The 27,333-nt window shown below is 41.1% G+C and overlaps 1 long non-coding RNA gene across 1 annotated transcript in view; it reads right to left on the bottom strand.

Moving 5' to 3' along the window:
- Nucleotides 1-7,839: 7,839 nt before the first annotated feature.
- The window catches only part of LOC129007377 (uncharacterized), a 34,860-nt gene continuing 15,366 nt past the window's right edge, over nt 7,840-27,333 (bottom strand). Inside the window, exon 4 of the long non-coding RNA XR_008492308.2 lies at nt 7,840-8,797. This is a non-coding gene — a long non-coding RNA (uncharacterized LOC129007377). The remainder of the gene's footprint in view (nt 8,798-27,333) is intronic.

Genomic DNA, 27,333 nt, shown 5'->3' with positions numbered 1-27,333 from the left:
GCGCACTGAGCTCTTCCTTTCTTTCCTCTGCATGGTGTGCAGAGCCCTGGCGTGACCCGTGGCTGCGTCTCCACAGCTCCTCCCACGTTACTCTAACTGTGCTCCAGCCACCGACTGCCTTGCTCCAACATGCACTTGTTTTCTTTTGGAATGTGCCTGTCTCCTTCACATGGTGTTACTCTAAGCTTTTTTTTTTTTTGAGACGGAGTTTCCCTCTTGTTGTCCAGTTGCCCAGTCTGGAGTGTAGTGACGCGATTTCAGCTCTCTCTAACCTCCGCCTCCCGGCTTCAAGCGATTCTCCTGCCTCAGCCTCCTCTCGAGCAGCTGGGATTACGGGCGTGCACCACCATGCCCGGCTAATTTTGTGTTTTTAGTAGAGATGGGTTTTCACCATGTTAGCCAGGTGATTCTACCCCCTCGGCCTCCCAGAGTGCTGGGATTACAGTTGTGAGCCTCTGCGCCCAGCCACTATTTTTTTTTTCTTAACCCGACGTTTTAACTCTTTTTGCATCTGTACTTGTTAAAAAAAAAAAAAAAATCTAGTGCTTGGGGATTGCTGAGGGTGAGATCTGTAAAAGCAAGAGGAGAGGCCCCCAGGGTTCAGTATCCTAGTCAATACCAAGCAAACCTATCTTGATTGGTCCTGAGTCCTGAGCATTGCATTTTCCACCTTAAACAAATAGGTGCTAGTTGTCAAGTTCAACTTACACCATTTCTTAAATCCAGGATTCAGTGGGAAGGAAGAAATGTTTAATCCTTTTCCTCCAAACACTTCGTATTATCTCTTACTCTCCCTCTTTGCCTCAGGGCCTTTGTGCTACCTCTAAGGCGCTTTGAATTTGTGGGAGGAAGAAAATGGAATGAACAAAGGAGGGAAGATGACACAAGTAGGTTGTGGAGATTTGAGTGACTGCCCCTACATCTGCAATATCATAACACTCCTTTAGTGCAGCAGTCCCAACCTTTTTGGCACTAGAGACAGGTTTCATGGAAGACAATTTTTCCATGGCTCAGAGAGGGGGTATGGTTTTGGGATGATTCAAGCGCATTACATTTATTGTGCACTTTATTTCTATTATTATTACATAGTAACATATAATGAAATAATTATGCAACTCACTGTAATGTAGAATCAGTGGGAGCCCTGAGCTTGTTTTTCTGCAACTAGATGGTCCCATCTAGGGGTGATGGGAGACAGTGACAGGTCATCAGGCATTAGATTCTCATAAGGAGCATGCAACCTAGATCCCTGGCTTGCATAGTTCACAATAGGGTTCACGTTCTTGTGTGACTCTAACACCCCTGTTCATCCGACGGAAGGCAGAGCTCAGGCAGTAATGCCAGATGGGGAGTGGCTTTAAAAAAACAGATGAAGCTCCTACGGCTCACCCCCTGCCTTGCGGCCTGGTTCCTAGGTGCCTGTCCGTGGCCTGGGGGTTGGGGAACTTTGTTTTAGTGCACATATTCTTTTCTTTCCATAGGAGCAAATTTAATATGCTCAGGTTTTATCTTATGCCAGCATGACGTTTTCTTTGGCTTTGAATCTCCAATCTGTCTTAGAAACCAAAGAGTAGATGGAATCATTTTTCTTCCAGCTTTGAACATCAGCATACTCCTTATGGATTCCCCAATTCGTTTCTTTTTCTTTTTTTTTAAATTTTTTTTGAGACAGAGTCTCTCTCTGTAGCCCAGGCTGGGGTGCAGTGGCACGATCTTGGCTCACTGCAACCTCCACCTCCCAGGTTCAAATGATTTTCATGCCTCAGCCTCCTGAGTAGCTGGGACTACAGGCGTGTGCCACCACGCCCAGCTAACTTTTGTATTTTCAGTAGAGACAGGGTTTCATCATATTGGCCAGGCTAGTCTTGAACTCTGACCTCAAGCGATCCACCGGCCTCCACCTTCCAAAGGGCTGGGATTTCCAGCGTGAGCCACCGTGTGCAGCTCCAATTAGTTTCTTGTTATCCTTTATGTTAAATTTTGATATTTGAAAACGTTTAATACATAGCAACTTGAAGGATCTACTCCTGAATATTTCATATTTCAAGTGGTATCTTGTGTTCTACCCAGCCCTGGTTTTTTTGTGGATTACTTAGTCCTCCAATTTTTCTTAGATCTGATTTAATAATGCTTGTGGTTCCCAGAAATCTACTGAACCCAGGTCAAACCTTAAACAAGAAGCTTTAACCAAGACCACTTAAAATACAGTATACAGAGGAAAATCCTACTCTGCAAACCAAATCTCATCTTAAAAATTTGTTATGGAAAATTTCAAACAAATGTTAAAAAACCATACATAATGAAGCCCAGTGAACTCAATACCAGATTCAGCAATGATTAACTTATGACCAGTCTTGTTGCTTCTATATCACTAACCACATACCTTGTCTTGTATTATTTTGAAGCAAATACCAAGTATCTGAAATCTAAATATTTCAGTATGATCTCTGAAAAATAAAAGGACCTTTTAAAAGCATAACATAATACTATTATCACACCTGAAGTAGTTAATATATTTTCTTACTATCATCAAATATCCAGAGTTCAATTTTCTACTTGTCTTTCTTTTTTTAAAGTTTGCTTAACTGGGTCAGGATCCAGTCAAATCCACATGATATGTCAAATCCATATGTTCTTTAACTTTCTTTTATTCTTTAAATTTCTGCCTCATTTTTTTCCTTGCAATTTATTTGTTGAAGGAACCAGGTTATTGGTCCTGTACAATCTCCCACAATCTGGATTTTGCTGATTATATCTAAGCGGTGTGGTTGAACATGGCTTCCTTACCTTTTGATTGCAGCACAGCTCTCTTCCGTATGCTTTCCCTAATTAGGTGGTGTTGGTTTATCAACCCATCAACTTCTTTATGAACTCAAATACTGCTTTCAACTGGTTATATCATCATGCTTGTTAACCACTCTTTTTTTTTTTTGAGATAGAGTCTTGCTCTTGTTGCCCAGGCTGGAGTGCAATGGTGTGATCTCGACTCACTGCAGCCTCCATCTCCCGGGTTCAAGTGATTCTCCTGCCTCAGCCTCCTGAGTAGCTGGTATTACAGGCGCGTGGCACCATGCCCAGCTAATTTTGGTATTTTTAATAGAGATGGGGTTTCGCCATGTTGGCCAGGCTGATCTTGAACTCCTAACCTCAGGTGATCTGCCCGCCTTGGCCTCCCAAAGTGCTGGGCTCCCAAAGTGTGAGGATTACAGGGGTGAGCCACCACGCCTGGCCAAGTTAACCACTCCCTTATGATATCTTTGCTTACCTCACCTCTTTGTTGACATTTTCAGACAAACTTTTCAACTATATTCCTCCCTTATCTGACTAATTACATCCTGTCCCTAATATTTTCAATTCTTCTCTGTTTAAGTCTTCTCAGTATTGGAGGCAGAACAATAATGGCATAAAGAATAACAAAATGAAAATAACCAGCTTTCACTTGACACTGCTGCTCCCTTCTGTCAGCCTTTTTGTCCATCCTCTCTCCCCTATTTTCTTTGCTCAGTTGCTCCTTAAGTCCCTGCATTCTGGATTCTACCCTCATCAGTATATTCAAACTGTACTTTCAAAGGTCACCAGTGATCTTGGTAGTCAGCTCCAATTGTCTTGCTCAGCCCTCATTCTTTTTTACTTCTTAAAAGTATTTGATAAAAAGGCGGGCGCGCGTTGGCTCATGCCTGTAATATCAGCACTTTGGGAGGCCGAGGCAGGTGGATCACGAGGTCAGGAGATCAAGACCATCCTGGCTAATATGGTGAAACCCCGTCTCTACTAAAACTACAAAAAATTAGCCAGGCGTGGTGGCCGGCGCCTATAGTCCCACCTACTCGGGAGGCTGAGGCAGGAGAATTGCGTGAAACTGGGAGGCGGAGCTTGCAGTGAGCCGAGGAGATGGCGCCACTGCAGTCCAGCCTGGACGACAGAGCGAGACTCGGTCTCCAAAAAAAAAAATAAATAAATAAATAAAATAATAAATAAAAAATTTAAAAAAAGTATTTGATAATCAATTCTGCAAATATTTAATGAACATCTGTGGTAAGTACTGTGCTATGTCTTGGTGATTTGATAGTGAATAAAAAGACACAATTTCTGCCCTTATGGAGCTTTTGGTCTGATAAGAGAAATTGACGTTGATCAAACAATCACAAATTACAGTTGTCCCTCAGTATAATCTGGGTGTTGGTTTCAGGGCCCCTGCATATACCAAAAATCCGTGTATACTTAAGTCCTAAAGTTAGACCTACAAAACCCACTTATATGAAAAGGTTGGCCCTCTGTATACCCAGGTTTCACATCTCTCAAATACTGTATTTTCCATTGCCTTTTGTTGAAAAAAATTCACGTATAAGTGAACCTGTGAAGTTCAAACTTGTGTTGTTCAAGAGGCAACTGTATTATAAAACTACAGTTGTGTTCAATGCTAAGGAAAGGCAAATGGTTCAATGAGAACATTTAATAAGGAGATTTGGCATTGTGTCACTGAACCAAGAATTGAAGGATAAGTAGGTGAAAGGACGTGGAGGGAAGTGAAGAGGGTGAAAGGAGTTTGCTAGGTAGCGGGAAAGGCATACTCAAAGGTCTATGAGAATGGAAGAGTCAAGAAACAGAAAGACCAGCGAAGAAAATAATGGTAGAGATGAGACTGAGAGATAGGCAAGGGTCTGGTAGAGATGAGACTGAGAGATAGGCAAGGGTCAAATCAGGCAGGTCCTGTAGGCCAAAGCAAGAGATTTTGATAAGAACTATAGAAACTGAAGTGTTTTAAGCAGGGTTGGGGCGTGGCTAATTAGTCAGATAAGGGCCGCATATTCAGATTTGCATTTTAAATGATCTGTTGGCGGCACCGAGGAGAATGGATTTGAAGAGGGGAAGATTGTATGTGAAGTCCAAGTGGGAGCTAGTTGCATTATTCCAGGTGGAAGACTGTGGTAGCTTAGGCTAGGAGGATAATAGCCAGAGATTTCAAGAAGGGGATAGAGATAGTTGCTAGAACTCATGATGACTTGAAATGGATTGACTGGGGTTGGGATGTGAAAGAGAGGCAGGTCATGGATTATTCATAGGATTCCTGTTTGTGCAGCCGGATTCTGTTTTCTGAGATAGGGAATACAGGAAGAAAACCGTTGTGAGAGGCAGAGTTAGATTTTGGGCATGTAGAATTTGAGATACCCTGGGGGCCTCCAGGTGGAGATAAAAGTAGGTAGAATATAAGCTCATATTATGGTATCATATTATCTAGGCAGAAATTCTGCCTCCTCTACTCCCTGGTTTGTGATAAGGACAAGTTACTTAGCCTACTTTTAAGAAGTAAAAAAGAATGAGGACTGAGCATGGAGCTTAGATGAAACATATGGCCTGGAGATATGGATGTATGACTCATTTGCATATAGGTGGATGTAGTTGAAGTAAAGGGTAAGAACAAAGTCTTCCAGGGAGAAAGTGCAGAATGAAAGAAGGCAGCCTGTGTGGTACCAAGTGTGTTCACTGCCTTCTCCTGAAACTCTCATTCGTGGAACTCTGAGAGTATCCTGTCCTGGCTCTCCTCCCACCTCTTTTCTGCCACTCAACTATTGCTGTATCCCAACTATTGATCCTTTCTGTGTTTTTTTTTTTTTTTAAATCTTGGAGAGCTTAATGGTTTTGTTGCTTCCACTATCCATTTTATGTGGAGTAATTTCAAAATCTGTATTTCCAATCCTTACCTCTTTCCTGAGTTTCTAATATCTACCTTAGCTGTATTCTAGAATTTCTACATAGATGTCTTTTCATCTTCCCAAATGCAACATATCTGAATTTTTTTTTGAGACGGAGTCTCGCTCTGTCGCCCAGGCTGGAGTGCAGTGGCGCAATCTCAGCTCACTGCAAACTCCGCCCTCTGGGTTCACGCCATTCTCCTGCCTCAGCCTCCCAAGTAGCTGGGACTGCAGGTGCCCGCCACCACGCCTGGCTAATTTTTTTGTATTTTTAGTAGAGACGGGGTTTCACCATGTTATCCAGGATGGTCTTAATTACCTGACCTCATGATCCGCCCGCCTCGGCCTCCCAAATATCTGAAATTTTTATTACTCATCTTTCGTCTCTGTATTCACCTTGCGATTCCCATTTCTATCTGTGGTATTAATCACTCCCAACACTTAAACATTTTTTACTCTTTCTCATCCCCATTTTTCTAATAAACATTACATTATTAAGCTTTATTTCTCTCCTTTCCATTTCCTTTTTGCTAGTAATTACTAGTTCAGTCCTAATTATTTCATTCTTGGATTCTTTCAGTAACACATTTAATAATATGGGAGGACATGACTATCAAAAGATACAATTACAGCAAATTTAGCTTCAAGTTCAAATTGGCTTTTATTTGTGATTCCAGAATCAAACAACACCTCATTTTATGAAATAGAATGAGTGTTCAGATGAAGTAAGCAGAGGAGTTTGGCTTCATAGGCAGAAAAGGGTAGAAGAAAGCAGAAATGGAACAAAAAGTAGATTGGTCGGTTCAAAATTTCTTTCCTTTATAGTGTTAAAACAGGGAACATCCTCATCGTGCTAGCTTAGGTAATTCGTACTCCTTCTGATTGGCTGCTATGAATCTTCTGTTTTTGGAAAACTGGCCTGTTTCAGAGGTCAGTTTGATTATGTGGCACCTAATGTGAACGACTTCATTCTGGTTGGTTTGGTCTCTTGGGACCTCGTGCAGGAGGCTAGGCCAAACAGTGGCCTCCCATACTTTGTTTACATGGCACAGTTAAGAATATAAGCTCATATTATGGTGTCATATTATCTAGGTACAAATTCTGCCTTCTCTACTCCCTAGTTTGTGGTAAGGACAAGTTACTTAGCATCTCTTTGACTCAATTTTCTCACTTATAAAATGGGGATAATACGCTTGAGCATGGGAGGTAGAGGCTGTAGTGAGCTATGATCACTACACTACCACTGCACTCTAGCCTGGACAACATCTCACCCAGGCTAGAAATCTCACCTTTGAAATCTCTTAAATGATAAGAGTGACTTTTGAATGCTAGTGAGATGACTGGTTGCAAGATGAGGGCTGGTCACCAGAAAGACCAAGGCATGATGAGAGTTGGGACTTTCAGCCCCATCTCCCGGCCACCAGGGAGGGGAGAGAGGCTGCAGACTGAGTTGATACCAATGACCAGTGTAATAAATCATGCCTATGTAATAAAGTTTCCATAAAAAGTTAAAAGGATAGCTTGTGGGGAGCTTCTGAATAGCTGAACATATAGAGGTTCCTTGAGGGTGGCATGCCCAGAGAGGGCATGGAAGCTTCATACCCCCTCTCACATGCCTTGCCCTATGTACCTCTTCCAGCTGGCTGTTCATCGGTATCCTTTGTAATATCCTCCATAATTAGTGGGTTGATGTAAGTAAAGTGTTTGCCTGAGTTCTGTAAGCTGCTCTAGCAAGTTAACTGAATCTGAGGAGGGGGTTGTAGGGGCTCCCAATTTATTGCTGGCCAGTCAGAAGTATGGTGACAATCTACTACTCGTGACTGGCATCTGAAGTGGGGGGAATTCTTGCAGGCCTGAGCCCTCAACCTGTGGGATCTGACCCTATTTCCAAGTATATAGAATCATAATTGAACTAGAAGACACCCAGCTGATGTCCACTGCAGAGCTGATTGCTTGGTGTGTGGGGAAATAATTCCCACACATGCGGTGTGGGAAGTGTTGTGTTGAGTGGTATGTGAGAGTGGAGGGGAAAAAATGTTCACTAATTCGATTTCCTTTATAGGGTTGTGGTGAGAATTAAATTAAAAAGTGCATGTTAGCACAGTGTCTACCAAGTAATAATAACTAAATACATTATAGATATTGTATAGTATTGTTATTCTTTATTCTTATTCTTACTAGATGAATAGCTCCCTGCCTTCCCTTATATCTCTCTTGGCTCAATCCATCGCACATCATTGCCAGATGAATCTTCCTAAAACTTTAATCAAGTTATTCTGCTTAAGCACTTGCAGTGACTTCTCTTTGCCAGAGTAAATTCAGTTTGCCTGGGTTCCTGCACCATCTGGAGCCATCATGCCTTTTCAGTCTTATTTCCCCTCTACTCAAGTCCTCTACTCTAGCTAGTTTTGTTTCTTCGCTGTCCTGAACGCCACTTGGTTTATTTAACTCTGTGCCCTATACTGCCTTCTTTATCTAGATTGTCCTCTCATCTCCTTCCAAATCCTATGGAGCTCTTGAATTCTCAGCTCCAACTCACCTCTTCTACCAAGCCATGCCTAACTACCCTTAAGCCATCAGAATCTGAACATCTTTGAAACTTCTGTAGCACTTGCTTTTATTTGTCATTTAATATCTACAATATTTAGATTGAGACTGTTACTATTCTGTTTAGTCTTATCTTTTCTTCTTGAGATGCTCATTCCTTTCCAATCTTACTTTCTGATATTTCATAATGTGAACCCTTCACCAATATGTTTACTAAACACTCAAATGTCAGCTGTGATGATGATGAACAATCAAAAATTTCTCCAGACATCACCAAATGTCCACCGTGGGGTCAACATATCCAGGATTGAGAATCAACATCTAGTATTCACAACATCTAGCGTTGCTACACGATGATGATGATGAAGAGATGATGTACATTTCCACTGATAGTCATACACAGCCTTCTCTGTTTATGTCTCTTTCCAGCAATCACAAAGGCAGTGTGTTATACAGGAAACAGCAACAAAGGATCAGGAATCAGGAGACTAGAGTTCTGGTGTCAGTAATTTGCTCTCATAATTTGGATAAGTTAGTCAGTGTTTCAGCTACTTCACCTACAAAATAAATAGTTAAATGAGATATTGTTAATTGCTTCCATTCTAAAATTCTTTTCTTCTTAAATCTATTTTTTAAGGGCCAACTCATTTGTTATTCTCAATTATTCTTATTTACATATTAAGCATTTTTACTCATATTTTGCCTTACTGTTATTACTTTTCCAAGTATATGTGTCTTATTCTCTCAAGAATATTAAGCTTTTTGGGGCACCATATGTCTTATATTTGTTGTTATTCATAACATCTAGTATTGCCGCATGTACAGTGAAAATCAAGTGTGGTTGAATTAATTTTGCTTTATTTTCATTTTTGGTAATTTTAGCCTTTATCCCTCGGGAGAAGAACATTTAGTTACTACCTTTCACTTAGTAATTTATTTCTCTTAGTTCCTGTCCTGAAATTACTAATAATCAATGAGATTCCTCATTTGGGAGGGACAGATATTGTAAATGTTGATGCAGAGTGAAAGATATTAATGTTGTAAATCAGGGTTTCTCAACCTCAGCACTATTGACGTTTTTGTCTTGATACTTCTTTTTTATTTTTTATTTTATTTTATTTTATTTATTTTATTTTATTTTTGAGATGGAGTCTCACTCTGTCGCCCAGGATGGAGTGCAGTGGCGTGATCTCGGCTCACTGCAAGCTCCACCTCCCGGGTTCACGCCATTCTCCTGCCTCAGCCTCCCGAGTAGCTGGGACTACAGGCGCCCGCCACCACGCCCAGCTAATTTTTTGTATTTCTAGTAGAGACGGGGTTTCACTGTGTTAGCCAGGATGGTCTTGATCTCCTGACCTCGTGATCTGCTCGCCTCAGCCTCCCAAAGTGCTGGGATTACAGGCGTGAGCCACCCGCCCGGCCTTGTCTTGATACTTCTTTGTTATGGGAGCTGTTCTGTGCATTTTAGGATGTTTGGCAGCATTCCTGGCCTCTACCCACTAGATGCAGCAGCACTCTTTCAATTGTGACCATCAAAAATGTCTCCATACATCACCAAAAGTCTACTGTGGGAGTTGCAACATCCAGGATTGAGAATCAACTATTTTAAATAAAAGGAAGACTAGACACGCCAGATTGTGAACGAGGTTTTCTTGTATTTCTTTTCTTTTCTTTTTTTTTTGAATTTTACTTTAAGCTCTGGGATACACATGCAGAATGTGCATGTTTGTTACATAGGTATACATGTGCCCTGGTGGTTTGCTGCACCTATCAACCCGTCATCTAGGTTTTAAGCCCCTCATGCATTAGTTATTTGTCCTAATGCTCTCCCTCCCCTTGCCCCCTACCCCCTGACAGGCCCCCATGTATGATGTTCCCCTCCCTGTGTCCATGTGTTCTCACTGTTCAACTCCCACTTATGAGTGAGAACATGCAGTGTTTGGTTTTCTGTTCTTGTGTTAGTTTGCTGAGGATGATGGTTTCCAGCTTCATCCATGACCCTGCAAAGGACATGAACTCGTGAATGAGGTTTTCTTTACATCATATTTCTTTGTATCTGGTTTACTTCTTAAATTTTTAGAAATAAGAGATCCTCTGTCACTTTACCCAATTATCTCCACTGGTAACATCTTGCAAAACTACAGTGCAATATCACACAAGGATATTAACATTGATAAGGTCAAGATAAAGAACAAAGTTCCCTCATGTTGCCATTTTATATCCACACCCAATGTCTTTCCACCCTGACTTCCTATTTAAATGGAATCATACAGTATAGAACTTTTTGGGATTTTTTTTTCACTCAAAAAATTATCTGGAGATTCGTCCAGGTTGTTGTTCTTTTCCATTGTTGAGCAGTATTCCATGGCATGGATGTATCACACAGTTTGTTTAAACATTTACCTGCTGGGGGACATCTGGATTATTTCCATTTTTTTTTGCAATTTTGAACAGTGTTACTATAAACATTCACATACAGATTTTTGTGTGAGTATGTTTTCATTTCTCTGGAATAAATGCTTAAGAGTACAATTGCCTGGCTATATGGTAGTTGCATGTTTAGTTTTAAAAGAAACTGCCAAACTAATTTATTTTCATGTACATTTTACATTCCCATCAGTGGTGTATGAATGATGCAGTTTTTGTGCATCCTCACCAGCATTTGGTATTGTTAGTTTTTAATTTCAGCCACCCTCTAGGTATGTAGTAACATTTCATTGTGGTTTTAATCTACATTAAATTCAATGTAGCTAATAATGTTGAAAATCTTTTCATGCATTTGTTATTTGAATATTCTCTTTAGTGAACTGTTTTCATGTCTTTTGCTAATTTTCCAGTTGTATTATTTATTTTTTTAATGTTGAATTTTCAGAGTTCTTTATATATTCTAGATATTACTCTTTTGCCAAATAGGTGGTATAAAAATATTTTCTCCTGGTCTATAGGTTGTATTTTTATGCCCTTAATAGAGCCTTTCACCAAGCAAAAGTTTTAAAATTTATTAAGCCCAATTAATTAATTTTTCCTTTTATGGATCATACATTTAGTGGCAAGTCTAAGAACTCTTTACTTAGTTCTAAATCCCCAAAATTTTCTCCTTTTTTCCTAAAAGTTTTACATAGTTTTACATTTTGTATATTTAAGTCTGTGATCCATCCTGAGTTAATTTTTGTATAAGGTGGATATGGTTTGGATATGGTTTGTTTGTCTCCACCAAAACTCATGTTGAAATTTGATCCCCTATGTGGTGATGTTGGGCTGTGGGACCTAGTGGGAAGAGTTTGGGTTTTGGGGGTGGATCTCTCATGAAATGGCTTTGCATTCTCACTCTGGCAACACAGGAATGGATTAGTTCCCATAAGAGTGGGTTGTTATAAAGTCCAGATGCTCTTCAGGTTTTCTCTCTTTGTACCTGTTCTCTTCTCTTTTGACCTTGTCTGCCATGTTATGACACCCTCACCAGAAGCCAGGGTGGCCATGTCCTTGAACTTCCAAGCCTGCAGAACCATGAGCTAAATAAACCTCTTTTCTTTCTAAATTACCCAATCTCAGGTGTTTAGAGAATGGTTTACCCTTAGAGAATGGTTCTGGTGAACTTCTGGATTTAAAATCTCCTTACTAATTAAGTACTGTTTTAACTGGGGGCAGAATGTGTACCTTAAAAGAACGTAGGGACCTAATGGCTGTTTTCCTGCTGATGGGACAGTATCAGAACTAAAATTTGGCTTTGAAGGACATTTTACTCCTAATTGTTGAAGGCAGAGTTTTCCCATTCACAGAAGGGGCATAAAGCCTGGTCTCTAGTATAGGAGTGCAAAAAGGGAGGAGAATTGGGAGGCTAGAGTGTTACAGCAATGGACCAACGCTGTGCCTCATGGAGAGGATTCCTATTCCACTAGGTGGCGACGTTGACCTAGAAATACGGTGCGCTTCCCAGAGGAAGGGTAGAGGGAGAAATGCTTATTGAGAAAGGCTCTTTGCTCTTAGAAAATGACAGAAAACAGCATTCCCTTGTGCTATAGTCTCAGTTACTATGGCATTCGCTAATCTTTCCTAACAGGACTACTTCCCTGAACTGTAAAAATTCTCAAACACTGCATACACAGAGTGGATAGGAGACATGGCATTTACCGATAGGAAAGGAGGAAATTTTGCGGTAGGACAGCTGTAGATCCTGTTGCGGACACCCAGCCGGGCAGTTGGAGGCGGGGTCAGTCCAGAAGCCTTCAGATAACACCAGGGTGTAACCCTGGCCAGAAATCTTCAGTTGCTTCAGGACCTTTTCTAGCCCCACGCGACGGCTAGGTCCTCCGTGAGAGAAAACTGGTTCGAGAAGCACGGCCAACATTCTCAATGACCCCTGAGTATTGAGAAGTTCTCCATGTTCTCCCAAGCAAGCCTAACATCCGAGACTTCCAGGATGGCGGACGCCCTATTAGCATTTAGGTGGCTATAGGATGCCCATTGTTTGATTTGAATTTAAGGTGGAGGCGAGAGCCTCCAAATGAAAGGACAGAGTTGAAAGTTAAGTTCTGCGCCTGTACTCACCCCTCTGATGAATATACCTTCTGTTCTGATTCTGATCCTGGGCGAGTCCCCACAATGAAGTGGTGGTGTTTGTCTGGGGAAATAACTGAGGTTCGTTGTCTCGCGCTAAGGAAAACAAAGATGTGGACACACACGGAATGGGTTTAAGAGCAGAAAGTTTAATAGGTGAAAGAAACAAGAGGAAAGCTCCCCTGTGTAGAGGGAGGGGGTTTCCGAAGGGATCTCCCGGGTTGCGGTGGGAAGCGGCTGGTTTTATAGAGGGTTTGAGGAGGCAGTATCTGATTTACATAGTGCCCAGGGGTTTGGTTAGACCGAGTGTGCCATTTACATAGTCCACAAAGAGGCTGGCCATCCCACCCTAATCTTTCTTTTATTAGGCAGATGTGGTTTCCACCTGGCCAGTGCCATGACACCGGCACACATGGCGACAAGGAGAAGGGAGAAGAAAACCTCTATGTTGTATATACCTGGCTTTTGGCATAGCTGCCAGGATTCACCTGTGCAAGCTTCCAGCTTGCTTATCTGTGCTTGCAGCTTGATTTTTCAGGCTACTTTCTGTTAGAAAAGAAATGATTTGGGGGCTGCTTTCTATTAAAAGAAAAACCTTACCCAGGACTCCTGTACCCTCACTATCTGCCTAAATAATTTCTTAATGCCTATACTATTCCCTTTAAATAAATTTTTTTGTGGTGTTTGTCTTATTGTTATTAGGTTATGAGAATTCATTGTATATTCAAGAAATATATAATTCATTATATATATAGTTTTATAAATTAAATATAAGTATATAAATATATAATTTATTACATAGTCAGGAAATATATTCAGTCCTTTTGGGAAATATTTTCTCTCAGTCTATACTTTGTCCTTTCTTATACTTAACAGTATGTTTTTTAGAGCAGAAGGTTTTACTTTAAAAAATTATTAATATTATTTTGACTTATACCTTTGGCTAGAACATTACTGGTGTATAGAAATGGTGCTGATATCTGTACATTAATTTTGTATCCTTAAACTTTAACTGAATTCATTTATCAAATATAAGAGATTTTTGGTGGAGTCTTTAGGGTTTTCCAAATATAAGATTATATCGTCAGTGAACAGGGATAATTTGACTTTCTCTTTTTCAATTTGGATGTCTTTTATATTTTTCTGTTGTCTGATTGCTTTGGTGAGGACTTCCAGTACCATGATGAATAAGAGTGGTGAAAGTAGGCAACTTTGTCTTGTTCCAGTTCTTAGAGGGAATGCTTTCAACTTTTTCCCATTTGGTATGATGTTGGCTATGAGTTTATTATATGTGACTCTTATTATTTTGATGTATGTTCCTTTGATGCCTAGTTTGGTGAGGGTTTTTATGATAAAGGGATGCGTAATTTTATCAAATGCTTTTTCAGCATCTATTAGATGATCATATGATTTTTGTTCTTAATTCTGTTTATGTGATGTATCTTATTTGTTGATTTGCATATGTTGAACCATTCATGCATTTCTGGTATAAAAGTCACTTGATCATGGTGTATTATCTTTTCAATGTGTTGTTGAATTTGGTTTGCTGATGTTAAATACAGTGAATTCTAAATTTCTCTTCAAAGAATCAGTATGTCAGTATGTTCAGTTCTTTGTTCTCCATTTTAAAGTTTAACTTCCTCATTCTCCTCATCTCCTTGCCCCTAGTTTCAGTAAACAACCTTTTACACCAGTTCTAATCAGTAGTTCACATCTGTTCCCCTGCTCACCTACTCTGCCCTGAGTCACCCCTGGTCACTTGCTCTGTCCTGAGTCACCCCTGGTCACCTGCTCTGACCTGAGTCACCTTTAGTCACCTGTTCTGTAACCATCCTTCCTGCCAAAACTGCTCACCCCACCACTCTGGTTCATACCCCTGCTCTCTTTAAAATAGCCAGTCAGAATTAGCTTAGACTGTGTGGTTCAACCCTATCCAATAGGGGAACGACACAGCAGTAGGGGCTACCTGCATCAGGGATAAGACCCCCTTCTCCTTCTTTGTTCAGGTGTGCTCTTGCCATTGCTCCATCTGTGAGATGCACCCTTCTATAGAAGTAAATTGCCTTGCTGAGAAAATTTATGCTTGAGTGCTATTACTTTTGCAGCACTGAAATACAAAGACAAATTTGAGGGCTTGTCCAGGATTCCCATTCTCTTCTGGGGAGGGTCTAGATCTCTCCCGTGAGGAGGTGTGCCCACTGCCTTGTTGCAGTGGCTTCAGGGGTAAGGAATCAAGACCCACCTGGTGTGACGAATAAACCCAGACTCTCAGCAATGCAGAAAAAACCAGCTGGCAACATGGGGGAAAGGATCCTCACATACCGCTGCGACCAGGTAACTCTGTGCACAGACCAAGGTAAGAAATGTCGCAGGGACAACAAAATACCTCCTTGGTGGTGGGGATATTCTGGGGGTTGAAAGTGTGCATGAATGCAAGGAGCCCCTAGCAGGTGGGGCTAAAGGATAGGTGAGACATCTCTAATATGAGCGATTGAGTCTAATGCCCCCAGCAAGCCTCCAGAGAAGGATAGGCGAGACATCTCTAATACGAGAGATTGAGCCTAACCAGGACCCAGTGTGGGAAATACCCCAAGCAAGACAGGGAGCAAGAAGGATAAAGATGGTAATAAGGATATTCCCCTTTATAGCCCCCTAGGTCTCATGTTAAAATACTGGAAGGATAATGAAGGGACTAAACATAAGAAGAAACAACAAATGATAAAATATTGTTGTTTTATTTGGACTCAGGGCCCCATCCTCAAACTCTCAATCTTCTGGCCAAAGTTTGGGTGGAATGAGAATGTAATATGCTAGCTTCTAATTCAATATGTTAATGATAAAAGTCCAGTTTCCCAAGAAGAACAGGTCTTTGTTGGAGGCAGGGACCTGTCCTCCTTTTTTCCTTAAAAACAACTAGGGAAGAGCCCAACCTTGCACCTCAAAATGAAAAGTCAGAGGAGCCAGTTCCCATGCCTAAAGACTCCAGCACATGGGACCCCCTAGACCATCTACCCCTGCTTAGTGTCCCCAATCTTTCCCCTCAGACAGCTGCTGCTGCCTCAGATTCCATTCCAAATCCTTCCTCTGTTCACGTTATCCCTCCTTCTTATAACCCTGACTCTTGGGAATTACCATCCCAAGAGCCTGTTCCCTCCCAACCTAAATACCCCTCTCTAAAAGGACTCTAGCATGAAGTAGAACATTGTAAAAAAGATAATCAGAATTTCCCATTTCCCTCTGCACCTAAGGAGTCAGCCTTGACTCTCTTTCCCTTAAAAGAGGTACCAAAAGGAGGGGGAGCCATTGGCTTTATAAATGCTCCCTTAACCAGTTCAGAAGTCCAGAACTTAAAAAAGGAGCTTAAGCCACCACTAGATGACCCTTACGGAGCATCAGATCAAATTGATCAATTCTTAGGACCTCAGTTATACACTTGGGTCAAGTTAATGTCCATCTTGGGCATCCTCTTTTCAGGGGAAGAAAGGAGTATGATTCATAGGGCTGCTATGGTAGTTTGGTAACATGAACATCCTCCTGGTCAAAACGTTCCTACCATGGAACAGAAATTCCCTGCCCGAGACCCCCAGTGGGACAATAACAATGCAGATCACCGGGAAAACATGCAGGACCTAAGAGAGATGATAATAAAAGGAATTCGGGAATCAGTACCCCGAACCCAAAATCTTTCTAAAGCATTTGATATACAACAGGAAAAGGATAAAGGGCCTATGAGATTCCTAGACAGACTGAAGGAGCAAATGAGACAATATGCAGGCATCAATTTGGATGATCCCCTTGGGCAAGGAATGTTAAAACTCCAATTTGTCATTAAAAGTTGGTCAGACATTTCAAAAAAATTACAAAAGATAGAAAATTGGGTAAACTGGCCCCTAAGTGAACTTCTCAGGGAAGTTCAAAAGTTATATGTGAGGAGAGATGAAGAAAAGCAGAAACAAAAGACAAAACTTAATGTTATCCACCTTCCAACAGATGGCTCCAAACCCATGTGCTTCTAAACAGAACTTCCAGGGAGCCAGAAACTATAAAGGGTCCAAACCCTCCTTTAAAGGACCCCAGCCTCCATCTGGAGGACTAAGACCAAGGGGTTTATCAGGCCCTCTAAAGGGTGTGGGACAGCAAGGTCAAAGAATCCCAGAACTGAGAGGGAGGAAGTGTAAGATAGGTGCTACCAATGCAGAAGAACAGGTCACTTCAAGAGAGAATGTCCCAAACTAAGAAAGGAGAAAGAAGCCCTTCCACTCATGACTTTCGAGGAAGAATAGGGGGGTCAGGGGCTCTGTCTCTTTTATCTTGAGTTCCACCAGGAGCCCTTGATAAATTTGGAGGTGGGACCTAAACATGAGCTTGTCACCTTTTTAGTCGATTCAGGGGCTGCTCACTCCTCTGTTTGTCCATCTCCTCGATGGACAGTCTTGCCCCAAGACAGACTCTCCTAATCTTTTTGGCCAAATTTTAGAACAAGTATTAGAAAAAGTGGTCATCCCAAAGCAAATATGCTTGCTCCAGTACATGGATGATATTCGTATATCTGGTGAAGACATAAAGAAGGTAACTGACTTCTCTACACATATTCTTAACCATCTGCAGTTCAAGGGGCTATGAGTCTCAAAAGGAAAGCTTCAGTATGTAGAGCCTGATGTTAAATATTTAGGCCACTTAATAAGTGCAGGCAAGTGAAGAATAGGGCCTGAATGAGTTGAGTGAATCGTGTCCCTACCCTTGCCTCAAACTAAACAAAAACTCAGGAAATTTTTAGGGTTAGTTGGATACTGCTTCTTATGCATTGACACATATGCACTATACAGTAAACTGTTATATCAAAAACTTGCCCAGGAGAAGCCTGACCATCTCCTGTGGACTCCTGAGGAAGCTGATCAGGTCAAAGAGCTGAAAAGAGACTCATAACCACCCCTGTTTTAGCCTTACCTTCCCTAGAGAAGCCATTCCACCTTTTTGTCAATGTGAACAATGGAGGAGCGTTAGGAGTGCTTACTCAAGAACATGGAGGCTGTCGGCAGCCCGCGGTCTTGCTGCCAAAAGTCTTAGATCTGGTTACTTGTGGATGGCCTCAATGCATCCAATCCATTGCTGCTACAGCAGTATTAGTTGAAGAAAGTAGAAAGTTAACCTTTGGAGGAAAATTGACAGTATGCCTCACCAAGTTAGAACTGCCTTAAACCAGAAGGCAGGGAGATGGCTTACTGACTCAAGAATCTTAATGTATGAGTCCATTCTGTTAGAAAAAGATGATTTAACATTAAGCACTGATAATTCACTTAATCCAGCAGGTTTCCTAACAGGGGATCCAAAGCTAAAGAGAGAGCACACATGTTTAGATTTAACTGATTACCATACAAAAATCTGACCAGACCTAGGAGAAACTCCCTTCAGGACAGGATGACACTTGTTTATAGATAGTTCCTCCTGGGTGATTGAGGGAAAAAGACACAATGGGCATTCAGTAATTGATGGAGAAACTCTTGTAGAAATAGAGTCAGGAAAATTGCCTAATAAGTGGTCTGCTCAAACATGTTTGCACTCAGCCAAGCCTTAAAGTACTTACAGAACCAGGAATGAACCATCTATACCGATTCTAAGTACGCCTTTGGAGTGGCTCATACATTTGGAAAAATTTGGACTGAATGAGGTCTCCTTAATAGTGAAGGTCAAGACCTTGTTCACAAGGAGCTAATCACCCAAGTATTGAATAACCTTCAGTTGCTGGAAGACATAGCTATTGTCCATGTTCCTGGACACCAGAAAGGCCTTTCTTTTGAAAGTCAAAGAAATAACCTAGCAGATCACATGCCAAACAGGCTGCTGTCTCCTCTAAAATGCCTATTTTCCACCTAACTCCCCACCTTCCTCCTCCTACCGTAATCCCCATTTTCTCTTCCACTGAAAGATAAAAACTAATAAAAATAGGCATTAAAGAGAATTCAGACAGAAAATGGATATTGCCAGACCAGAGAGAAATGATGAGGGAAATCTTATCCCAACTACATCAAGGGACCCACTGGGGACCCCAGGCCTTGTGTGATGCAGTTCTCAGAGGTTATGGATGTATATGAATTTGTATCCTGGCCAAACAAGTTACAGATAGTTGCTTGGTATGTAAGAAAACTAATAAACTTTGGCAATTGAGACAGGATATAAAGATGCGAATGCCTGGTTGGAATGGATCAAGCATTCTGTCCACACTTTAAACAAAAGGAATTGTTATGCTTGTGCCCACAGCAGGCCAGAGGCCCAGATTGTCCCCTTTCCACTAGGATGGTCCTCCAGTTGACCAGGCATGGGCTGTATGGTTGAAAGCTCTTTTCCAGGATTCCACAGCCTGGGATAACAAGCCGTGCCAAGCTCTCTCTCTGCTATATCCCAAAGTTCGACACCCTGTGGGTCAGCCTCTGAGGGCCATCCAGCCTCCATCTCCCGAAACTAAGTTCACTTCATGTCTCTCACGACAAGGAGGAAACTTAGCGTTCCTCGGAGACTTCAGCCTCCCAAGTAGCTGGGATTACAGGCACCTGCCACCACGCCCAGCTAATTTTTGTATTTTTAGTAGAGATGGGGTTTCACCATATTGGCCAGGCTGTTCTTGAACTCCTGACCTTGTGATCTGCCTGCCTTGGCCTCCCAAAGTGCTGGGATTACAGGTGTGAGCCACCACGCCCAGCCTACAATACACTTCTAATCCCTGAATATGGGATAGATTTCCTTTTTTTGTTTTCTTTAATTTCTTTCATCAGTGTTTTATAGTTTTCAGTATATAGATTTTTTACTTCCTTGGTTAAACTTACACCTACATATTTAATTTTTTGTTGCTATTTTAAATAGGATTATTTCCCATTAATTTCTCTTTTAGATAGTTCATTTTTAGTATATAGAAATGCTACTCATTTTTGTATGTTGATTTTGTATCTTGCAACTTTGTTGAATTCATGTATTAGTTCTATAAGTTTTTTTGTAGAATCTGTACAGTTTTCCATATATAAAATTATGTCATCAGCAAATAGAGACAATTTCACTTCTTCCTTTTTTTTTTTTTTAAAGAAATTAGGGTGCCTTTTACTTCTTTCTCTTGCCTAATTTCTTTTGCTAGAAATTCCAGTACCATGTTGAAAAGAAATGGTGAGAGTGGGCATCCTTGTTTTGACCCAATCTTGGAGGAAAAGCTTAAAACTTTTCACCATTGAGAATGATGGTAGCTCCAGATTTGTCACATATGGCTTTATTGTGTTGTGGTACATTCCCTCTATATCTAATCTTTTGAGAGTTTTTGTGATGAAATAGTGTTAAATCTTGTTGAATGGTTTTTCTGCATTTATTGAGATGATCATAGGATTTTTATCTTTCATTCTGTTGATACGGTATATTACATTAATTGGTTTGTGTATGTTGACTCATCCTTGCTTCTCTGGGATAAATCCTACTTAATCATGGTGAATAATTATTTTTTTTAAATTATACTTTAAGTTCTAGGATACATGTGCGCAATGTGCAGGTTTGTTACATATGTATACATATGCCATATTGGTGTGCTGCACCCATTAACTCGTCATTTACATTAGGTATATCTCCTAATGCTCTCCCTTCCCCCTCCCCCTACCCCACGACAGGCCCCGGTGTGTGATGTTCCCCATCCTGTGTCCAAGTGTTCTCATTGCTAAATTCCCACCTATGAGTGAGAACATGTGGTGTTTGGTTTCCTGTCCTTGTGATAGTTTGCTGAGAATGATGGTTTCCAGCTTCATCCATGTCCCTACAAAGGACATGAACTCATCATTTTTTATGGCTGCATAGTATTCCATGGTGTATATGTGCCACATTTTCTTAATCCAGTCTATCACTGATGGACATTTGGGTTGGTTCCAAGTCTTTGCTACTGTGAATAGTGCTGCAATAAACACACGTGTGTATGTGTCTTTATAGCAGCATGATTTATAATCCTTTGGGTATATACCCAGTAATGGCTGGGTAAAATGGTATTTCTAGTTCTAGATCCTTGAGGAATTGCCACACTGTCTTCCACAATGGTTGAACTAGTTTACAGTCCCACCAACAGTATAAAAGTGTTCCTATTTCTCCACATCCTCTCCAGCACCTGTTGTTTCCTGACTTTTTAATGATCACCATTCTAACTGGTGTGAGATGGTATCTCATTGTGGTTTTGATTTGCATTTCTCTGATGGCCAGTGATGAAGAGCATTTTTTATGAGTCTGTTGGCTGCATGTCTTCCTTTGAGAAGTGACTGTTCATATCCTTCACTCACTTGTTGATGGGGTTGTTTGATTTTTTCTTGTAAATTTGTGTAAGTTCTTTGTAGATTCTTGATATTAGCCCTTTGTCAGATGAGTAGATTGCAAAATTTTTCTCCTATTCTGTAGGTTGCCTGTTCACTCTGATGGTAATTTCTTTTGCTATGCAGAAGCTCTTTAGTTTAATTAGATCCCGTTTGTTAATTTTGGCTTTTGTTGCCATTGCTTTTGGTGTTTTAGTCATGAAGTCCTTGCCCATGCCTATGTCCTTAATGGTATTGCCTAGGTTTTCTTCTAGGGCTTTTATGGTTTTAGGTCTAACATTTAAGTCTTTAATCCATCTTGAATTAAGGTGTAAGGAAGGGATCCAATTTCAGCTTTCTACATATGGCTAACTAGTTTTCCCAGCACCGTTTATTAAATAGGGAATCCTTTCCCCATTTCTTGTTTTTTTCAGGTTTGTCAAAGATCAGATGGTTGTAGATGTGTGGTATTATTTCTGAGGGCTCTGTTCTGTTCCATTGGGCTATATCTCTGCTTTGGTACAAGTACCATGCTGTTTTGGTTACTGTAGCCTTGAGTATAGCTTGAAGTCAGGTAGCATGATGCCTCCAGGTTTGTTCTTTTGGCTTAGGATTGTCTTGGCAATGCGGGCTCTTTTTTGGTTCCATATGAACTTTAAAGTAGTTTTTTCCAATTCTGTGAAGAAAGTCATTGGTAGCTTGATGGGGATGGCATTGAATCTATAAATTACCTTGGGCAGTATGGCCATTTTCACGATATTGATTCTTCCTATCCATGAGCATGGAATGTTCTTCCATTTGTTTGTGTCCTCTTTTATTTTGTTGAGCAGTGGTTTGTAGTTTTCCTTGAAGAGGTCCTTCACATCCTTTGTACGTTGGATTCCTAGGTATTTTATTCTATTTGAAGCAATTGTTAATGAGAGTTTACTCATGATTTGGCTCTCTGTTTGTCTGTTATTGGTGTATAGGAACGCTTGTGATTTTTGCACATTGATTTTGTATCCTGAGACTTTGCTGAAGTCGCTTATCAGCTTAAAGAGATTTTGGGCTGAGACGATGGGGTTTTCTAAATATACAATCATGTCATCTGCAAACAGGGACAATTTGACTTCCTCTTTTCCTAATTGAATACCCTTTATTTCTTTCTCCTGCCTGATTGCCCTGGCCAGAACTTCCAACACTATGTTGAATAGGAGTGCTGAGAGAGGGCATCCATGTCTTGTGCCAGTTTTCAAAGGGTATGCTTCCAGTTTTTGCCCATTGAGTATGATATTGGCTGTGGGTTTGTCATAAATAGTTCTTATTATTTTGAGATATGCGCCATCAATACCTAGTTGATTGAGAGTTTTTAGCCTGAAGGGCTGTTGAATTTTGTCAAAGGCCTTTTCTGCCTCTATTGAGATAATTGTGTGGATTTTGTCTTTGGTGCTGTTTATATGCTGGATTATATTTATTGATTTTCATATGTTGAACCAGCCTTGCATCCCAGGGATGAAGCCAACTTGATCATGGTGGATAAGCTTTTTGATGTGCTGCTGGATTCTGTTTGCCAGTATTTTATTGAGGATTTTTGCATCGATGTTCATCAGGGATATTGGTCTAAAATTCTCTTTTTCTGTTGTCTCTGCCAGGCTTTGGTATCAGGATGATGCTGGCCTCATAAAATGAGTTAGGGAGTATTCCCTCTTCTTCTAGTGATTGGAATGGTTTCAGAAGGAATGGTACCAGCTCCTCTTTGTACCTCTTGTAGAATTCGGCTGTGAATCCAGTCTGGTCCTGGACTTTTTCTGGTTGGTAGGCTATTAATTATTGCCTCAATTTCAGAGCCTGTTACTGGTCTATTCAGGGATTCAACTTCTTCCTGGTTTAGTATTGGGAGAGTGTATGTGTCCAGGAATTTATCCATTTCTTCTAGATTTTCTAGTTTATTTGTGTAGGGGTGTTTATAGTATTCTCTGATGGTAGTTTGTATTTCTGTGGGATTGGTGGTGATATCCCCTTTATCATTTTTTATTTGATTCTTCTCTATTTCCTTCTTTATTAGTCTTGCTAGTAGTCTATGAATTTTGTTGATCTTTTCAAAAAACCAGCTCCTGGATTCATTGATTCTTTTGAAGGGTTTTTCGTGTCTCTATCTCCTTCAGTTCTGCTCTGATCTTAGTTATTTCCTGCCTTCTGCTAGCTTTTGAATGTGTTTGCTTTTACTTCTCTAGTTTTTTTATTTTATTTATTTATTTATTTATTTATTTATTATACTTTAGGTTTTAGGGTACATGTGCACAATGTGCAGGTTAGTTACATATGTATACATGTGCCATGCTGGTGTGCTGCACCCACTAACTCGTCATCTAGCATTAGGTATATCTCCCAATGCTATCCCTCCCCACTCCCCCCACCCCACAACTGTCCCCAGAGTGTGATGTTCCCCTTCCTGTGTCCATGTGTTCTCATTGTTCAATTCCCACCTATGAGTGAGAACATGCGGTGTTTGGTTTTTTGTTCTTGCTATAGTTTACTGAGAATGATGATTTCCAATTTCATCCATGTCCCTCCAAAGGACATGAACTCATCATTTTTTATGGCTGCATAGTATTCCATGGTGTATATGTGCCACATTTTCTTAATCCAGTCTATCATTGTTGGACATTTGGGTTGGTTCCAAGTCTTTGCTATTGTGAATAATGCCGCAATAAACATACGTGTGCATGTGTCTTTATAGCAGCATGATCTACAGTCCTTTGGGTATATACCCAGTAATGGGATGGCTGGGTCAAATGGTATTTCTAGTTCTAGATCCTTGAGGAATCTCCACACTGACTTCCACAATGGTTGAACTAGTCTACAGTCCCACCAACAGTGTAAAAGTGTTCCTATTTCTCCACATCCTCTCCAGCACCTGTTGTTTCCTGACTTTTTAATGATTGGCATTCTAACTGGTGTGAGATGGTATCTCATTGTGGTTTTGATTTGCATTTCTCTGATGGCCAGTGATGGTGAGCATTTTTTCTTGTGTTTTTTGGCTGCATAAATGTCTTCTTTTGAGAAGTGTCTGTTCATGTCCTTCGCCCACTTTTTGATGGGGTTGTTTGTTTTTTTCTTGTAAATTTGTTTGAGTTCATTGTAGATTCTGGATATTAGCTCTTTGTCAGATGAGTAGGTTGCAAAAATTGTCTCCCATTTTGTAGGTTGCCTGTTCACTCTGATGGTAGTTTCCTTTGCTGTGCAGAAGCTCTTTAGTTTAATTGTGATGTTAGGGTGTCAATTTTAGATCTTTCCTGCTTTCTCTTGTGGGCATTCAGTGCTATAAATTTCCCTCTACACACTGCTTTAAATGTGTCCCAGAGATTCTGGTATGTTGTGTCTTTGTTCTCATTCATTTCAAAGAACATCTTCATTTCTGCCTTCATTTCGTTATGTACCCAGTAGTCATTCAGAAGAACGTTGTTCAGTTTCCATGTAGTTGAGTGGTTTTGAGTGAATTTCTTAATCCTGTGTTCTAGTTTGATTGCACTGTGGTCTGAGAGACAGTTTGTTATAATTTCTGTTTTTTACATTTGATGAGGAGTGCTTTACTTCCAACTATATGGTCAACTTCGGAATAAGTGTGATGAGGTGCTGAGAAGAACGTATATTCTGTTGATTTGGGGTGGAGAGTTCTATAGATGTCTATTAGGTCTGCTTGGTGCAGAGCTGAGTTCAATTCCTGGATATCCTTGTTAACTTTCTGTCTCGTGATATGTCTAATGTTGACAGTGGGGTGTTAAAGTCTCCCATTATTATTGTGTGGGAGTCTAAGTCTCTTTGTAGGTCTCTAAGGACTTGGTTTATGAATCTGTGTGCTCCTGTATTGGGTGCATATATATTTAGGAGAGTTAGTTCTTCTTGTTGAATTGATCCCTTTACCATTATGTAATGGCCTTCTTAGTCTCTTCTGATCTTTGTTGGTTTAAAGTCTGTTTTATCAGAGACTAGAATTGCTGCCCTTGCTTTTTTTTTGTTTTCCTTTTGCTTGGTATATCTTCCTCCATCCCTTTATTTTGAGCCTATGTGTGTCTCTGCACATGAGATGGGTCTTTTGAATACAGCACACTTATGGGTCTTGACTCTTTATCCAATTTACCAGGCTGTGTCTTTTAATTGGGACATTTAGCCCATTTACATTTAAGACTAATATTGTTATGTGTGAATTTGATCCTGTCATTATGATGTTAGCTGGTTATTTTGCTCGTTAGTTGATGCATTTTCTTCCCAGCATCGATAGTCTTTACAATTTGGCATGTTTTTGCAGTGGTTAGTACCGGTTGTTCCTTTCCTTGTTTAGTGCTTCCTTCAGGAGCTCTTGTAAGGCAGGCCTGGTGGTGACAAAATCTCTCAGCATTTGCTTGTCTGTAAAGGATTTTATTTCTCCTTCACTTATGAAGCTTAGTTTAGCTGAATATGAAATTCTGGGTTGAAAATTCTTTACTTTAAGAATGTTGAATATTGGCCCCCACTCTCTTCTGGCTTGTAGAGTTTCTGCCGAGAGATCCGCTGTTAGTCTGATAGGCTTCCCTTTGTGAGTAACCCGAACTTTCTCTCTGGCTGCCCTTAACATTTTTTCCTTCATTTCAACTTTGGTGAATCTGACAATTATGTGTCTTGGAGTTGCTCTTCTCGAGGAGTATCTTTGTGGCATTCTCTGTATTTCCTGAATTTGAATGTTGGTCAGCCTTTCTAGGTTGGGGAGGTTCTCCTGGATAATATCCTGCAGAGTGTTTTCCAACTTGGTTCCATTCTCCCCGTCACTTTCAGGTACACCAATCAGATGTAGATTTGGTCTTTTCACATAGTCCCATATTTCTTGGAGGCTTTGTTCATTTCTTTTTACTCTTTTTTCTCTAAACTTCTCTTCTCACTTCATTTCATTCATTTGATCTTCAATCACTGATACCCTTTCTTCCACTTGATCAAATCAGCTACTGAAGCTTGTGCATGTGTCACGTAGTTCTCGTGCCATGGTTTTCAGCTCCATCAGGTCATTTAAGGTCTTCTCTATGCTGTTTATTCTAGTTAGCCATTCGTCTAATCTTTTTTCAAGGTTTTTAGCTTCTTTGTGATGGGTTCTTGGAGAACCCTTTAGCTTGGAGAAGTTTGTTATTACTGATCATCTGAAGCTTTCTTCTCTCTACTTGTCAAAGTCATTCTCCGTCCAGTTTTGTTCCATTGCTGGCGAGGAGCTGCGTTCCTTTGGAGGAGAAGAGGTGCCTAATTTTTAGAATTTTCAGCTTTTCTGCTCTGGTTTCTCCCCATCTTTGTGGTTTTATCTACCTTTGGTCTTTGATGATGGTGACGTACAGATGGGGCTTTGGTGTGGATGTCTTTTCTGTTTTTTAGGAGGGTCCTACGCCCCTTCTAACAGTTTTCCTTCTAACAGTTAGGACCCTCAACTGCAGGTCTGTTGGAGTTTGCTGGAAGTCCACTCGAGACCCTGTTTGCCTAGGTATCACCACCAGTGGAGGCTGCAGAACAGTGAATATTGCAGAATGGCGAATGTTGCTGCCTGATCCTTCCTCTGGAAGCTTTGTCTCAGAGGGGCATCTGGCCATATGCAGTGTCAGTCGGCCCCTACTGGGAGGTGCCTCCTAGTTAGGCTACTCTGGGGGACCCACTTGAGGAGGCAGTCTGTCCATTCTCAGATCTCAAACTCCGTGCTGGGAGAACCACTGCTCCCTTCAAAGCTGTCAGACAGGGACGTTTAAGTCTGCAGAAGTTTCTGCTACCTTTTGTTCAGCTATGCCCTGCCCCCAGAGGTGGAGTCTACAGACACAGGCAGGCCTCCTTGAGCTGCGGTGGGCTCCACCTAGTTCGAGCTTCCCGGCTGCTTTGTTTACCTATTCAAGGCTCAACAATGGCGGGCACCCCTCCCCCAGCCTCGCTGCCGCCTTGCAGTTCAATCTCAGACTGCTGTGCTGGCAGTGAGCGAGGCTCCGTGGGCGTAGGACCCTCCGAGCCAGGCGCAGGATATAATCTCCTGGTGTGCCATTTGCTAAGACCATTGGAAAAGCTCAGTACGCAGTATTAGGGTGGGAGTGACCTGATTTTCCAGGTACCGTCTCTCACGGCTTCCCTTGGCTAGGAAAGGGAATTCCCCGATCCCTTGCACTTCCTGGGTGAGGCAATGCCTCGCCCTGCTTTGGCTCATGCTCTGTGGGCTGCACCCACTGTCCTGCACCCACTGTCAGACAAGCCCCAGT

This window comes from Pongo pygmaeus, chromosome 9, assembly GCF_028885625.2.
Source record: "Pongo pygmaeus isolate AG05252 chromosome 9, NHGRI_mPonPyg2-v2.0_pri, whole genome shotgun sequence".
Lineage (NCBI taxonomy): Eukaryota > Metazoa > Chordata > Mammalia > Primates > Hominidae > Pongo > Pongo pygmaeus.
This window is presented reverse-complemented; position numbering and strand designations above follow the sequence as displayed.